Genomic DNA, 16,989 nt, shown 5'->3' on the forward strand with positions numbered 1-16,989 from the left:
GTACGCACTGACTGTGGTACGCGGTGTATTTGTCAACAAAGATGCAGAAGGTGCGGTTATTGCTGTGTGTTTCACGAGCCACAGCGTACGGTTTTTGTTGAGTTCTGAATGCATTGATTGAAAGTGAATGGAAAAGACTGTGCAGTGGCTGCTTATTTTGGATTCTATCATGTGGATTTGTACTGGTATGGAGTACCTGCAATGAAGTGACTGATTTTGGTTTGTCTTTGTGAGACTTTGGTGACGCGCGATCATGCCGACATTATTGTTCTTCATTGTGGAGGGAAAACTTCACAACATGTTACCAGACTTACAGTGCCATTTGCAATGAAGGAGGCACTTGCCCAGGTTATGCGTATGTTTCCGATCTCCTTCATAATTTATCACATTACGCTGACACAGATGTGGCTGCGTTATTTTTCATTTGGCCCGAAATGGAGAAAGTACGGTACATTGTGAAGAAGTCTATTTGTGCCTTTTTACGACATGTGACAATGTTGTACTTCCAAAATGGGAATATTACGTTTCACAGCACAAGTTTTTCCCACAAATAGCATTCATCTTACTATTCCTGCCATTCTGATTTTCTCACAACATATCCAAAATGCCTTGCTGCCCTTCTTGGAAGTACAGGAAGAATTTTTGTAGTTGGTGTTGCGCACTTAAACGCTTCAAAACATACAGCAACACAGAAAAAAACTCTTTACACCCAGCCCTTTCGAGGGGATTGGGTCCTCCAAGGTATTCCATATCTATGACAATAATCACCACAGCTGTGCTGCTTCGGAAACTTTTTTCGGCGTCTGCATCCTGCGTTGATGACGTCGATGCGCCGTCCCAGAGGACCTCCTCCGAAGGCCGACATCACCCAATGTGATAAGTAGGACGCACGACGCCTGTAGCCTCAGTTCTGTTTTTTCCGCGAACGTGTTCGCTTCGTGAATCTCGGTACGCCTCGACTCTTTGGAGTTATCTTCTCGGTTCTTTGAACTTGTTCATTTTTTGTGAATAACGCCTGTTCGACGATGTCTACCTCGTCCTCAACCCCGCGTCCGGGCTTCAAGAAATGCGGGGACTGCGGGTCCAAGATGTCGGTCACGGACTCGCACGACACCTGCCTCTGGTGCCTCGGGGAGGCCCATGATACGGACTGCTGTGTCGACTGTCAGTCGCTCACGGCCAAGGCCCTGCGGGAACACAAGAAGAAGCTGTCGGTAGGTCGGGTGTCTAAGCCCCGGAAGTCGAGGTCTGCAGGGCTTTCGTCGTCGTCGGAAGTCCGGTGGGTCTCCTTCCAGGAGTCGGTCTCACCACTCCTCTGCCTGTTCGAGGCATTCCAGGAAGCGCTGGTATCGGTCGCCTTCCCTGTGCTCTTCCGAGGACTCCGCCCGTCGGCGGGTCAATTACCCCTCCATGCAAGCGACACCGGAGGAATGGGCTTCCTTCGGGAAGAAAAGGCTAGTGGTTCTTGAGTCGTAGGGCCTCGGTACGCCCGCGCCTCCGAGTGGGGTCGAGCGGCACCGGTCGAGAGACACCACTCGCTCGCCTTCAGGCTCGAGTGGTGGGCACGGCTCGCGGGAGAGGTCCCGCTCGGACAAGGGTAGCCGTTCTCGCCATGGCCATGCCAGGTCCCGGTTCTCAACGCGCTCGAGACTGCGTGATGCTGTGCCGTCTTCGAGGAAGACGTCGACGCCTGTGGCGCCGAGGTCATAGACGACCTCTCTCGAGGCTCCGGCTTCGAGGGGGCCATCGACGCTGTCGGCGCCTAGGTCATCGAGACACGCTCGGTGCTCCGGCGTCGAGGCCTGTGTCGACGCCGTCGTTATTGGCAGCGCTGCAGTTGACGTCGACGCTGATTCGCTCGACGTAAACGCCGATTTTGTCGACGCCTTTCGAGTCGGAGGGACCCCGTGGCACGGGGGATGTCCCTAGAAAGGCTTTAGCCAAGGTCAGGCATGGCTTGGTTCCTCGGATGCCTTCCTCTCATCGCCTGGAATATATTTCAGAGGTGGATGAGGGCTCTGATGAGGGCCTGGTCCCGGATACGGTACCAGATGAGATCCTCTCGGGCCATAGCCAGTTTGAAGACCTGAGGCAGTCACTGCATGATGCCAGTGGACTGGACACCTCTCCAGAGGTGGAGTTTTGTAGGCCTGAGCCTGGCACTCATGCCGACTCTTCGTACCGGCGCCTTATGTTTCGGGTTGGGCTGGTCTGCTCCCCCAGGGGAGTTTGTTCAGGATGAAATGACAGACATCCTTGATCTTGGTCCCCCAACTGACCCAGTACTGCTGTTTCATATGGATCTACAGAGAAGGGTGGCAGCGGCTTGGACTGCTCCGGAGAGTCTCCCGGCAGTGGGCCAGTCTGTGTCGCGAAAATATCGTCCAGCCTGTAGCGACCCTGGCTACTTGTCCAAGCACCCCACTCCGGAGCGTTTGGTGGTGCAGGCGGCTACGGCCCCGGCAAAACAGGCGTCGTATCCTACCATCCCTCCGGATAGGGACGACAAACGTTTTGATGGCTGGGCGAAGAAAGTATTTTCTTCAGGGGTTATGGTGCTTCAGGTGGCCAACTCCGTATGTGCCTTGTCTCGTTTCACGCACACTCTGTGGAACTGCATTGCATTAGTGGCTGAACATATTCCCGAAGGGGACGAACGGGATGGTTTCCTTGCTATGGTCCAGGATGGCAAGAACGCCATGTGTGAGTCCGTTCAGTCGGGTTTGGACATGGCAGATTGCATCACCCGGTCCATGGCGGCGAGCACCATAATACGCAGGTTTGCGTGGTTGCGGAAGTCGGGGTTTGCTCCTGATGCGCAGGCCCGGCTCCTCAACATGCCCTTTGACGGCGAACACCTTTTTGGCAACAAGGCTGACGAGAGCCTTGAGAGGTTGCAGACCTCCAAAGCTGCAGCGAAGTCGTTGAGCGCTGCAGTTCGCCAACTTCCGCCCTTTCGTCCTAGGGGACAGCAATGGAGGGGAGGTTCCTTTCGTTATTACTCATCCGTTGGTAGAGCGAGAGGAGCCGTCAGTCAAAGCGGCCACTGTAGGAGTGCCAGAGGTGGAAAGCAAAGCACTCGAGGTGCCAGGGCCGCTCGGGCAGTTGCCTCTTTGCCCTCAGGCAACGCCGCAGCCGCTACCACTCAGTCATGAGGCCATGTCCCATGGTTCGCTGGTTGGGGGAAGGCTGGCGCAGCATCTTGTAGAGTGGCGCGCCATTACTTCAGATGTGTGGGTTCTGGAGATCATAACCCACGGCTACAGTCTTCCCTTTCGGCAGAGGCCTCACGACAATCCACCAGGGAACCTCTCTTTGAAGGGTCCGGATCCGCTCCTTGCGCAGGAAATTCAAGCCCTGCTGGAGAAAGGCTCCATAGACCTGGTAACTGTAGCGGAGAGGATCAAGGGATGGTATTCCCCTTATTTTTTGATTTCCAAGAAAGACGGGGGATTGAGACCCATCACGGACTTGCGCGGTTTGAACAAGCTCCTCAGGAAGGACAAGTTCAAGATGGTTACTCTCTCTCAAGTCCTCCAGGCCCTCCAACTCCAGGACTGGTTGGTGTCTCTCGACCTCAAGGATGCTTACTTCCATGTGCCGATCCATCCCAAGCACAAGAAGTACCTGAGGTTCGCGGTTGGCGACTCGCACTTTCAGTTTCGGGTCCTGCCGTTCGGATTGACCTCCGCCCTGAGGGTTTTCACCAAGCTCATGGTGGTGGTGGCAGCGCATCTCAGGAAAGGGGGGATTCACGTCTACCCCTACCTGGACGACTGGTTGATCAGGGCGCGCTCTCCCGAGCAAGTCCTGGATCATCTGTCCATCACCTGCCACTCCCTTCACAGGCTGGACTTCTCCCTCAATTTAAAGAAGTCCCATTTGACACCAACACAGCGGCTCCAGTAGATCGGAGCAGTGCTCGACACATCTCTGGGGCAGTGTTTTCCTCCCCAGGTGAGGGCTCTTCACATTCAGTAGATGGTGCACAAGTTTCAGCTTGCCCAGACGCTCCCGGCGTTCGAGTGAGGTTGCTCGGCCTCATGGCATCCTGCATTCCTCTGGTGCCAGAGGCTCGTCTGCGAATGAGATCTTTGCAGTGGGCACTCAAGCTCCAGTGGTCTCAGTCCTCTGGCAGGTTGTCGGACCCTGTTCAGGTGCCGCCCTCGGTCGGCCAGGACCTTCTGTGGTGGGCCTTGGAAGGCAATTTGATGAAGGGGGCTCCTTTTTGGCTACCCTGGTCGGAGATGACGATCGTGACGGACGCATCCCTCACGGGATGGGGAGCTCATGCCAACGAGTTGACAGTCAGCGGTCGTTGGTCTCCGTCGGAGTCCAGACTCCATATCAATCTGTTGGAGCTGAGAGCCATCAGGCTAGCCCTGAAGGCTTTTCTGCCAACTGTGCGAGGAAAGTGTCCTGGTTCTGACGGACAACATGGTGGCCATGCACTACCTCAACAAAAAGGGGGGGGGGGGGAAGGGTCACTTCCTCTGTGCAGGGAGGCGATGCAGCTCGAGTTCTGGGCCATCCAGCAGGAAGTTTCGATCTCGGTTGTTCATCTGGCCGGAGACGAAAACGAGACGTTGGACGCTCTGAGCAGGCAGAGCACGATCTCTCACGAGTGGGAGCTGGCTCAGGAGATTCTCCTGGAGATCTTCGCCCTTTGGGGGACCCCTCAGGTGGATCTCTTCGCCTCCAGTTTCAACCGGAAGTGCGAGAGGTTCTGCTCGTGGGAATTTCCTCCAAAAGGAGCCTTAGGAGACGCGTTCGTGGTGGAGTGGTCATTCCCACTGCTGTACACATTTCCTCCAGTCCCCGTCATCCCGCAAGTACTGCAGAGGTTACGGAGGTTCGGTTCCCGGATGATCCTCATTGCTCCAGCGTGGGCCCGGAGGACGTGGTACCCGGACCTTCTCGACTTGTCCATCTGCCCTCCACGTCGTCTTCCCTATCGAGACGATCTGCTCTCACGGGAGGGGGGTCAGGTTCTCCATCCAGAGGTCAGATCCCTCAACCTTCACGCTTGGCTTCTGAAAGGTTGAGGTATAAGGATTGGGACCACCCTGAAGACGTGATGGAGGTGTTGCTCTCGGCCAGGCGGCCAGCAACAAAGTCTCTGTACCGTTGCCGTAAGTTCTGCGACTGGTGCAGAGTCCAGAATGTGGATCCTTTTGCATGCGACATTCCCATGGTTCTGTCTTTTTTGCTTTCTTTGGCCCACAGGGGCTTACAAGTGGGTACCATTAAAGGTTACCTGCTGGCGCTGTCCATATTTAAGCACTCGTCTGAAGAGAGTTCCTACTCCTCCGTCACCTTTTCTGGTGCCCGGTTGGGATTTGAACCTTGTTCTTAAGTTTCTTATGGGTGCTCCGTTTGAGCCTTTGCATTCCTGCCCTTTGAGACTGTTAACTCTTAAAACTGTATTTTTAGTTGCGGTTACTTCCGCTCACAGAGTGAGTGAGCTACAGGCACTTTCAGTTAAGCCACCCTTCACTGTGTTTCATAAGGACGGGGTTGTCCTTCGAGTTCGTCCTTATTTTCTTCCGAAGGTGGTTTCGGAGTTTCATTTAGGCCAGAAGGTTGTTCTTCCGGCGTTCTATCCTCCTCCACATCCTGGTAAGGAAGAGGAGAGGCTCCATAGGCTTGATCCTAGGAGAGCTTTGAGCTTTTATGTTTCACGCATGTCCCGGGTCAGAGTGGACGATCAACTCTTCATTGGTTACGCTGGAAAGCGTTTGGGACAAGCTGTGACGAAACAGACTGTCTCGGATTATTTTAGCTATCTCCGAGTGTTACCGCTTGGCGGGTAAGGACCCTCCGGCTGGCTTGCGGGCCCATTCTACCAGGGGTATGGCTGCATCTACTGCCCTACAGAGGGGTGTTCCTATTCGTAACATCTGTGATGCAGCCACCTGGGCTTCAGTACATACTCTGCAATTTAATTGGGTATTCTAAATTTGGTTTTCTAAATTCTTTTCCCACCTCCTTGCTTTGGTACTGCTTTGGGAGTCTGTCATAGATATGTAATACGTCGGAGGACCCAATCCCCTTGAAGAACAAGTTACTCTCTTACCTTGTAACGTTCTTTCGATGGGATGGTCCGACGACGTATTCCATATCGCTCCCTCCCAACCTTCCCCGCTGCAGAATTTCTTTGCGATTGCAGCTTACGTTACCGCAAGGCCTTGTGTGTCTGGCTGGCAAATGACCAGTGTCACACATTCTGGGGAAAAAAACTGCAACTGAGGCTACAGGCGTCGTGAGTCCTACTTATCACATCGGGGGCTGTCGGAGGAGGTCCTCGGGGACAGCGCATCGACGTCATCGACGCAGGACGCAGACAAACGTTTTCGAAGCAGCACTGCTGTGGTGATTATTGTCATAGATATGAAATACGACGTCAGACCATCCCATCGAAAGAACGTTACAAGGAAGAGAGTAACTTGTTCTTCTACCCAATTCCACTACAGTGTTTTCCACAGAGCCAGCCTCCCTTTATTTAGCACACATTCTGTGGAGCGTATATGGTGCACGGCGCCCTACAGCTGTTCATTGGCAATTCCATTTTTCAACTCTGAAAGGCGCTTTTTTCATTGAACTTTTTACCTTTTCCAGTTGGTTTCTATTTATGTTGGTCTTGTCAACAGACACAGAAGGAAAGGAAGGCAACGGCCGGTACAGAAGTGGCACCATCTACAGGGATAACATAGGGCACGGGCAGAGAGAGGGCAATGTTGGTTGTCCCTCACTTAAATAGGCAGCAGTTATTGTCATGCTGCCGGACCGAACCTTCCCAAGCACTTCCAGTAGCTTCCCTCTGTAGAGTAGCGCATCGCAGTACATGCACAATACAATGCCCTTGGCCAGGTAAAGGTCTGCAGCGCAGCATATGGTCTGCAAGTATGTTGTGTCCCTGTTGGCAGGAGCAGATGTGGAGAATGCTGTACATGAAATTAACCTACTGCATTGTTGGAAGGGCAGTACCCTGCCTACTGGTGCCTTGAGTTTCGATTTCAGTTCTCATCACAAGCAGTACGGACACTTCATGGCACGGCATTAGTCGTAGGACCAGCATTCACGGAAATGAATACATTTTGAAATACAAGAATGCTTACAACAAAGAGAAACGCAGATTCATTACGTGGAGCAGGAAGATAATAATTCAGCACTCCCCATGCGGCTACAGTACTTTGAAAACCACCACTGATATTCTTTGCGATCCAAAGTATCTGCTGTTTGCTTACTTTTCTCTACATGCACTTGTATGTGAGTGACCAAGCCGCACCAGCTTTGTCATTTTGCAGATTCACTACAGACTGTCACACCTGCAGTTAAATGTTTTCTTCAACTCTACGACCAGCAGGCGAACCCTTGACATTTTCCGTCACGGTGCTCACTACAGAGACGGTGTGTCCGTTTCACGGGTCATAGAAAGGCAAGCAGCACATCAATCAAATTAATGCGACATTTAACACGCCCAGCGTACACTGGAGGTTGCTGTTCCTTGTTTCCAGTGGGCCTCATACAGCCAGGCATGCTGCAGCCATAAATTGGTAGGTTTGCACAGCAACCCACGTAATCGCCAGGACTGCTTGAAATGCGGTAGCTTACCGTACAAATCCGTAGGGCTGGCGACAGGGGCGGTGTTACTAGCACGCAGAGGATGCCCTACGCATGCGCATAGCTGTGGAACGGACAGACGTGCGCTCCCACAACTAATTAAAAGTGCATTAGAAGATGCAGCCATGTGGCCAGTACTGGATTTCTACGGATACCTGCATTGTGATTGCACATACGCTGACCAAGTGCAGTCTCCTTAGAAAACCTCCATATTGCTTACCTGCAGCCATCTCGCACAGTAATGTGCGCCACAGACTCACCATGCAATGTTAACACAAAAGCAAAAACCACTCACTCACTCACCAACACTTAACATGTACTCCTTTAATTTCTAAGATATACAGACACTATTAGGAAAGGGAAGGGATAGCACAAATGGATACATACACAGGAATTTGGGTTTTCAACAAGTTCGTCATGAGGGCAGCCAAGGATTCTGTGAAAAAACGTTAACGGGATGTTATGGTTCAGTTGTGCTACCAAAAACCGATCACCTCTACAGAAAACACTATGCTAAAGCAACGTTCTGGTTACAGTGCCCTACTAAAAACCTATGAAATTCACTAACAAAAAACATTGTAAAAGGGATGTTATGGATAGGTTGCGCTACTAAAAACCTATCCCCTTTACTGAAAAAACTATGCTAAAGGAAGGTTCTGGTTACAGTGCACTACTAAAAACCTATCAAATTCACTGACCAAAAACATTGTTACAGGGACGTTCTGGTTCAGTTGCCCTAAGAAAAACCTATCCAATTCAGTGCAGCAAGTACATGAAAGGAACATTATACTTACTTTGCACTAATAACAAACTATCCATATTATGGTTACAAGTAAAACCGAAAACCCCCAGAAATTCGCCAGTTATGGTAAGCTAAGCAACCATAACTCGCACCACCTCTGTGCACTGCTAAGACGAAGACCCATGACATGAAAGATGACATCACAAATGTCATTGAATTGGATACGTTTTTCTTAGGGCAACAGAACAATAACGTCCCTGTAACAACGTTTTTTGTCAGTGAATTTGATAGGTTTTTAGTAGGGCAATGTAACCAGAACCTTCCTTTAGCATAGTTTTATCTCGAAATGTCAGGTGCTTCTGCGCCGGCGCTTCGAGTGACAAGCCGGTCTTGCGCCGGTGCCGCCGGCCTTTCTCATAAAAGGCTCACCTCAGTGTACTCTGAACCAAGGGTTGACTGAGGTGGGTGGTTCTTCTTAGCTCGGGGCTCATTGGGTGACTGCTTTGTTGAACTGCGCTCTGTCACCAAGGCTACCGCTGCGAATAACACTAACCCATAGTTGACAATTGTTTACTCTCTCTGCATTGGAAACTGCTCAGAGATACGTGCTGTGATAATATAAAGCAGCACGTGTCTCCTCGAAATACTTGTATGGAGAATTGTTCTTACTGTCTGGTGAATACTGCTTGTTACAAGTGTTAGGGTGCATTGTCTCTATATGTGTCACACTTAGTGCAGCAAAGGATCTATCACAGCCTACTTAGGCTACTGTAAGACCTGGTAGGACTACAAGTCCCAAAAGCACCGGCTCCCTTTCTCTCGAAACGTCCGGCGCTTCAGCGCCAGCACTTTGTGACAAGCCGGTCTTGCACCGGTCCTCTGCGTCGGCCTAGATGCCTGGTATTATTTCTTCAGCTCTACCCACAATTACACAGTGAGAAGGGGCATTGAAGCAATGGGCAACCTATGGTTAGAACTATATGACATGCAGAGCCTGGAAGCAATCCAACTACACGCAATGCAGGTTATGGAACGGGCAAAGATACAACCTCAGAATGCCTTACACTGCTCGCTACTGAAATGCGTACCTCCCCAGAAACAGGCATATAAACTTAAGACAAACAAGACTAATATAACCCCAATCGAAACAATGCCAAATATGAATCTAAAAGGTATGTTTGTTAAATACACGCTCCTTAAATCAACATGTTCAAAGCATACATGATTTTATACAGGAGGAAAACATTGACATCATGTGTCTCACCGAAACATGGTTACATGACCCGATTGGTCCAACCTGCAACATTACGGTCCCAACAGGTTACACCATATACCACACTAACAGAGATACAGGTAAAGGGGGTGGGGTAGCAATGATAATTCGGGACTCACTCCTAATGTTTCCATCTACCTCGACTTGCCACGTCTGCGAAACACAACATCTGAAACACTGCCCTACTGACACAAACTGCTTGAACATTGTTCTTATTTATAGACCCCCATCTCTTATGTCCGAGTCTAATGAGGAACTCACCGAACTACTCAACCTACTCAAAAGCCCTAATTCTTCTACGCTGGTTCTAGGTGACTTCAACCGTTGGCGTGGCAAACCCAAAGACAAAAAGGCGATAAGCCTAGAGAAGGCTCTAAATGATCTTGACTTCCAAGTTAGGAACTCCGAACCCACAATCGATAATGGATACCAGCTAGACTGGATCATTACAAACAATCTAGCAACTAACAACTATGTGACCACTCCTTGTATCTGGTCCGATCATTATAAAATATCCTTTACACTGACCATGCCCACTCCAGTCAAGAAAAGTCCCAATGAACCCAAGAAAACGTCATGTCGGAATTTCAAGAGAATAGAAAGGCAACACTTAGTTCCCTGTATAAACAACATTCTAGCAGACCTTAATGACGATGACACTTGTGAGAAAATCATATTCAAATATGAACAACACACCTCATCTCTTATTGATCAGATAGCCCCCACCTCTGCCCTAAACTAGTTAGACCTAATATTAACCATCAGAAATGGTACACCTTAGACCTAGCTGCTCAAAAAAAGGTAAGAAAAGACAGCTTTAAGCTAAGCTAGATGGTTGAAGAAACCAACAACTAGTAACAAGGATAGCTGGAAGGAACTCGAGAGGTCCTATAAAAGGAAGCTTGTGGAGGCAAAAAAGACTATTTCAACACTCAAATTCAGAAAGCCTCAAATGCCCCGGCCAAACTGTTTGAGATTCTCAAATATACTGAGAAACCTGACTCGCTGACTCCGGCCTTTGTCCCGTCCCAAGCTGAATGTGAAAACACCCAAGCTGCCATTAGCAATAATATCATTAAAGCAAGAGAATTAATAGCTAATGCCCAACTCACAAAATATGAACAACCACACATCAATAAGCCAATAGATCATCTGGATAGATTCCAATTTCAAGAGATTACGACTGCGGACATGCTCAAAACTCTGGCATCGATGAAGCCGTCGTCATGCGCAGAAAACATACTCCACCCGAAAATCATACTTGAAAATGCCGACATTTTCGCACCACTGTTACGAGAATGGTTAATACTTCATTCCGAGACCAAATGGTACCCAAGAATATCAAAAAGGTGACTATCACCCCATTGGTCAAAAAACCTAATCTAGATCAACGAGAGCCAGGGAATTTAAGACCCATAACCAATTGTAACTTCATACTAAAAGTAATGGACAAAATTGCAACTGCACAACTGCAAGCATATGTAGAGACCAATGAAATACTACATTACCAACAATCGGGTTTCCGTGCTGCTCACAAAACGGAAAAGGTGATGCTGGACCTGCAGACGAAAATGCTGAGTATCACTGACAGGGGCAATAATGGTCTGCTAATCCTGCTAGACCTAAGTGCTGCATTTGACTTACTAGACCACAAGCTATTACAAGAAGCACTGGAGAAAATTGCAAACTTCTCTAAGGAAGCCATAGGTTGGCTAGCATCATTTTTAGCAGACAGAATCTCTAGAGTATATTGGGATGATAAATTCTCTATATAGTCAAACATCTTCTGTGGTGTTCTCCATGGAGCTAGTCTTTCGCCACTTCTCTTCAATCTATATCTACGCCTCCTGTGTGAGGCACTAGATAACATCAACACCTTTTTCACTAACTACGCTGATGACACTCAGCTGGTAGTGGAATTGAGTGGGGACTACACGAAAGACAACAAAATGGTAAATGAACTTTATAACATCATTGAACAGTGGATGGATCATAACTGGATGTGTTTGAACGGGAAAAAAAACGAGCTGATGGTCTTAGGGTCCAAGCAAGCCAGGGCAAAATTACCATCAAGTTATGAGTCTTTCACGATAAAAGAGTCTCATATCCAGGTAGTGACTAGTGTCAAAACCTTGGGCATGACTCTGGGAGCTTCCTTGAGCTCAGATGCTCAAGCCTCTTATGTTACTAAAAACTGCTCTTACTAGCTAAGATTGCTAAAAGCTTTCAGACCTGTACTTAATGAATCAAACTGCGCTACCATAGCCAGAGCGACTATACTCTCTCGACTTGACTATGGCAAAGCCCTGTTACTGGGCACCAGTAAACAATGCTTGACAAAATACCAACATATTCAGAGTCATGCTGTGCGGATAATCAAGCATAAGGCAAAATCTGATCATATCAGTGAAGCAAGGAGGGAACTACACTGCCTAAGGGTCGAAGATCGTGTGATGTTCAAATCAATGACACTCACACAACATGTGCTTATATGGAAACGCTCCGGCCTACCTTAAGTCCAAAATTGTGGCCCACATTCCAACCCGCACTCTAAGATCTGAGGCTCAAGGGCTTATTACAACTAACCTCCACAGGAAAGCAAACAGTCTGGCAAGAGCCTTCCCAAATCGGTCTGCCTACCACTGGAACAAACTGCCACTAAACCAGAGAAATGAATCTAACCTCCTAAGGCTCCAAAAGCAATATTCAAATGAACTAAGCATTCCAGAGTAGTACCTGTTTCCTTTCTGGTTCTTGGCATGCCAAGCGTCTTGTGCCTTTGTACCAGCTAGTCTTTGTGTTTTGTGTGAGTCACTGTCTTCATGTGGCGCCACGATGCTTGTGGGCTTTCGGCGCCTTATAAACAAATAAATAACACAATGTGTGTAGGAGAACAGTCAATGGGATTGATGCCCTTGGAGTTGCACCAGATAATAAAGTGTTTCCATTTACTGGAGTAGCAATATCGGGTGTTAGGTTTCCTCGCCTCCCTAAGTATGTCCATGCATCTCTGAGGGAGTTGTAAGTTCTATGACCACAGAAGCCAGGCCGCTAAATTCAGGGTTTGCAGGCATGGGTGAAGTGTTTCTCCCCTGTCTTGAGATAACATGTTGTACGGGCAAGGTAGTTTGACTGGAGAAGATGGGGACATCTCCATCAGATGAGATGAATCAGGGTTGGCGGGCGCACATGGGGGCCACCACAATCATGGTGACTGGTTCCTGGTGCATCTTGTGTACGATCTTGTTGAGTAGGGGAGCCGGGGGGAAAAACGTAAACAAATTTCCCTGACCATGTTATCCAGAGACCGTTCCCCTTGGATCAGTTCTGGGGGTACATGGAGGCGTAATCTTGGCATTGAGCGTTCTCCAGAGTTGCGAACAAGTCAATCTCGGGAGGCCCCATAGCGCAAAAATGTTGGCGACGATGTCTTCGAGTAGTCGCCATTCGTACTCTACGGGCAGTGGGAAGTCTCGGCTGAGCACGTCCACCAGAAGATTGAGTTTCCCTGGAACGTGTTGGGACAAAAGGAACATCCTGTGTTTAAGAGCCCATTTCCAAATGTTCTAGTCCTGGAGAGTGTATGCCCCCTTGCTCATTCAGGTAGTACATGGCCGTGGTGCTGTCTGTCAGGATCAGGTATGTCTTCCCCTGCAACTGTGTCTGAAAGGCTTTCAGTACTTTGAAGACAGCTAATAGCTCCAACAGATCTATTTGGTTGGATGCTACTTCTGGGGACCACACGCCGTGCGCCGTCTGCTGAAGCAGGTGAGCCCCCCCCGACCCCTTGAGAGATGCGTCTGTCATGAGTGGCTTCTACTGCGGGGGTGGTGAAGGTTTTCCCCTTCAAGAGGTTTTCCCTCGACCACCACTGAGAGAGAACGAGGGCTGGCGGGACAACTACCAGATCTTCCCATTGTCGGCTGGCCTAGCACCACTGGCTGTTGAGCCACTCTTGCATGGGACGCATGCACAGAAGCACGTGAGGAACCAAGTAAATGCAGGATGCCATCATCCCTAACAGCCGCATGGCCTTGCGTACAGTCACCTCTTGACCGGCTACATACTGAGGGATCTGAAACAGCATGTTCTGGAACCCTCTCGTTGGAGGGGAAGACGAGGCCATCTTCTGTCTGAATTAGAGCCCCTAGAAACTGTTTGACTTGACTGGGGTCTAAGTTGGATGTCTTCTCGTTGATGGAGAATCCCAGGTTGAACAAGAGGTCTATCGTCTTTTGCGTGTACAACAAGCATGTTCCGTAGGACTCCCCTGTTATGAGCCAGTCGTTGAGGTAAGGGTAAACCGGGACGGATTATCTGCGCAGGTGCGCTGCTGCCACTACCTTCGTAAACACCCCTGGCACCGAGGCGATGCCGAAGGGGAGTACTTTGAACTGATAGTGCTCGTCTTCTCTCATGAACCTCAGGTATTTTCTGTGCGCCGGCAACATTAAAATATGAAAGTATGCATCTTTCATGTCCAATGTTGCCATGTAATCCCCCTGTTACAGCAGAGGGATTACTTCCTGCAACGTAACCATACAAAATGTTTGAGGTTTGACAAATTTGTTTGCTGGGCATAAGTCTAGCACAGGGTGCATGGTGAGATCCTTTTTGGGTTCAAGGAAGTACACTGAATAAATACTCTTGTTTACCTGTAGAAAAGGGACGACTTCTATGGCACCTTTTTCCTGCAGGATCTCAACCTCTTGCAGCAGGACGTGTAGGTGTTCCGGTGTCAGGCGTCTTGATTTTGGCGGTCTGAATTGAGGTGGTCGTCAACATTCTATGCAGTACCGGTGGGCACCAGTTTTGAGTATCCACTGGTCTGTCGTTATCCCCTCCCATGCATGAAGGAAAATAAACGCCCCCCCAACTGGGTTGGAATGGGAGGGGACTCGGATCTGAGGGTCATTTCTGACCTGTGGCCGGAGAGCCTCTGGGAGTGAAGCTCCGGCCTCTACCATTTCCACGCTGCTGTCCTCTAGGTGGATAGTTGGTGATAGTGTTAGATCCTTGACCAGAATAGTTGTTTCCCGAACCTTACTGGTTCTGAGGTGAGCAAGATTGCCCACGAAAGGACCGATGAGAGCCGCCCCCTCCCTGTTGTGAAGGCTTCTGGGTAATCTGTTGAGTCTCATGTTCTTTCTTGGTTGTCTCGAGTGCTTCGTCCACAGCCTTGCCGAACAAGTTGGTTTCTTCAACAGGTTTGTTTATTAGGGCTGCCTGCGTTTCAGGTTCAAAACCAGATTTCCGTAACCAGGCATGTCAATTCAGTGAGGTACCCTGGGCCAGGGTTCTACCCACCGTCTCAGTGGCGTCTAAAGTGTTCTTAAGAACATTATTATTCACTTGTTTGCCTTCTGGGCCAAATGCGAGCAACTTAGCCCATTGGTTCAGGTACCTCCTGAAGACCTTCTTGCAGCAGGTTCTACTGGACGTCTGCATAGCTAGGCAATAGAGTGGCGTTATTGGCTATTCGGGTGGAGAATGCAGCAGCAGCCGCCGTGACCCTCTTCCCCAGAGCACACACCTCTTAGATTCTTTATCAGGCGGTGCTTCACCTGTAGACAGGGGTACACCTGCCCTTTTCCTAGTGGTAGTAACTACTAGTGAATCCGGAGTGGCATAGCCCTTGATGTAAGCGGGGTCGGTAGAAGAAGGGCGAAACAACTTCTATACCCTGGGATTAACTGCTCTGGTCTGAGCTGGTGTCAACAATGAAGGCACCAGTCTCCTCTTGATAGATTTCAGCAAAGGAATGGCCTGGCTGGCAGGAGGCTTTTCCTTCAGTATATTTTCTACAAAATCTGAATCCGGTAAAGCCTCCTGTGTGGCGATCTGAAAATGCTCAGCCGCCTTCTTCAAGATGGCGTTAAACGCCATTTGATCATCCACAGGTGAGGCTTGAGGGACTTAAGTGGAGGGGGAGGGGGGGAATCCATACCCAGGGAGTCAGGGTCTCGGGTAGGAGGAGGGGACGCCCAAGGTTGACAATCAACCTTATGGCTGTCTTTCCAATTCTCCATTGGATCCGCAGGGTCATCAATATTGTCCCCGAAGGGAGCATCATCATAGGTGTCCACAGGGACTTCGTCATTTGTAAGGTCATAAGTATATTCATCCTGAGGATTGTCAAAGGTCCTCTGAAGCTTGGCCATAGTAGTAAAAGGAAGGACCTCACAAGGCCTTTTGGGAGCAAATCTCTCAGAAAAAGAGACATTTCTCTAGTCTGTCCATACACCCCTCAAACTTCTCCATGAAGATGAACCAGAGGAGTCCAGGGAAGGAAAGGGGTCATTTCGACTCAATGGTTCTGTAGAGCGTCGATATTTGGCTCCTACAGCATTGGATAGAGGTACAGGGCTCTCAGAATAGTCCTTGCGAGGTTCTGGCCTTTGTGACGTGTCTCTCGGCGTGTCTCTAGGCCGTTCCTTCTGTTTCGACATCTCCTCTGCCAGTTCCTTATTTCTCATCGCCGAAGCGATCCTTGCGATACTATCGCCGATGCTCGGGTAGTAGGGAGGAGTGTCGGGTGGGCCGGTAGCTGCATAGTGGATTTCGGCGCCACTCGGGCCATAAGCGTGGTCAGCGCTTTCTCCTGCAGCGTCTCTACGGCCGCGTGTGTTTTTGTGCTAGCGCTCTTTACTTTGGATTGCCCAGTCGCATGCCGCTGCTGCGGTTGCAGGGATGGCTGCCGATCATAAAGATCAGCGGATCCCGTCGAAGTATCCAACGGGTCCGTCAGCGCTTTGGAGCGCTTCGACTGTGCCGCTGAAGCCGAACCTTGGGTTGTGTTTTTAGTGTGGGAACTTTGTGCGTCCCTGTCGCCGGGTTTCTTCCCCATAGCATGGCTCGCGTCGTGCCTATCGGGGTCGGGGACGGACGCTGCAGATCGAAAACTCTGCCGTTAGGTCAATGGCCGCCGAAACGCAGCATTGGTCATCGCTAGCCCATCAGCGGCTCTGGCGGCGGGAGAAGTACTTTCGGCCTGCGACATACCATTGGCCGCCCACCACTTCAGACGGCGCTCCTTAATATTTTTTGGACACAGGAGTTTACAGGCCGTACAGGCCGCCTCGTCGTGGCTGAGGGGCAGACAATTATTGCACCTACGGTGCTTGTATTTCCACGGATATCTTGCCTTACACGAAGGACAAAATCTAAATTGAGTCTTGTCCATAGCGAAAGATAGATTATAGCGATGACAAAACCCAGGGGAGAAAGAAAGAGGAAAGGCATACTTGAAAAGAATATGACCACCCCAACCCCACTCTCCCTACTGTACAGGCCAGCCAGAAGGACCGGCCACGTGGTCGGCAGCGCTGGCCGGATCAACAGGCGTCGAAAT

General features: G+C 49.8%; 1 protein-coding gene across 2 annotated transcripts in view; it reads right to left on the reverse strand.

Moving 5' to 3' along the window:
- LOC138522107 (major histocompatibility complex class I-related gene protein-like) overlaps positions 1-16,989 on the reverse strand; it is a 458,357-nt gene that overhangs the window by 106,010 nt on the left and 335,358 nt on the right. The gene's annotated exons all lie outside the window — the stretch shown is intronic.

Source organism: Ambystoma mexicanum, chromosome 13 (genome assembly GCF_040938575.1).
Source record: "Ambystoma mexicanum isolate Mex_15411 chromosome 13, UKY_AmexF1_1, whole genome shotgun sequence".
Lineage (NCBI taxonomy): Eukaryota > Metazoa > Chordata > Amphibia > Caudata > Ambystomatidae > Ambystoma > Ambystoma mexicanum.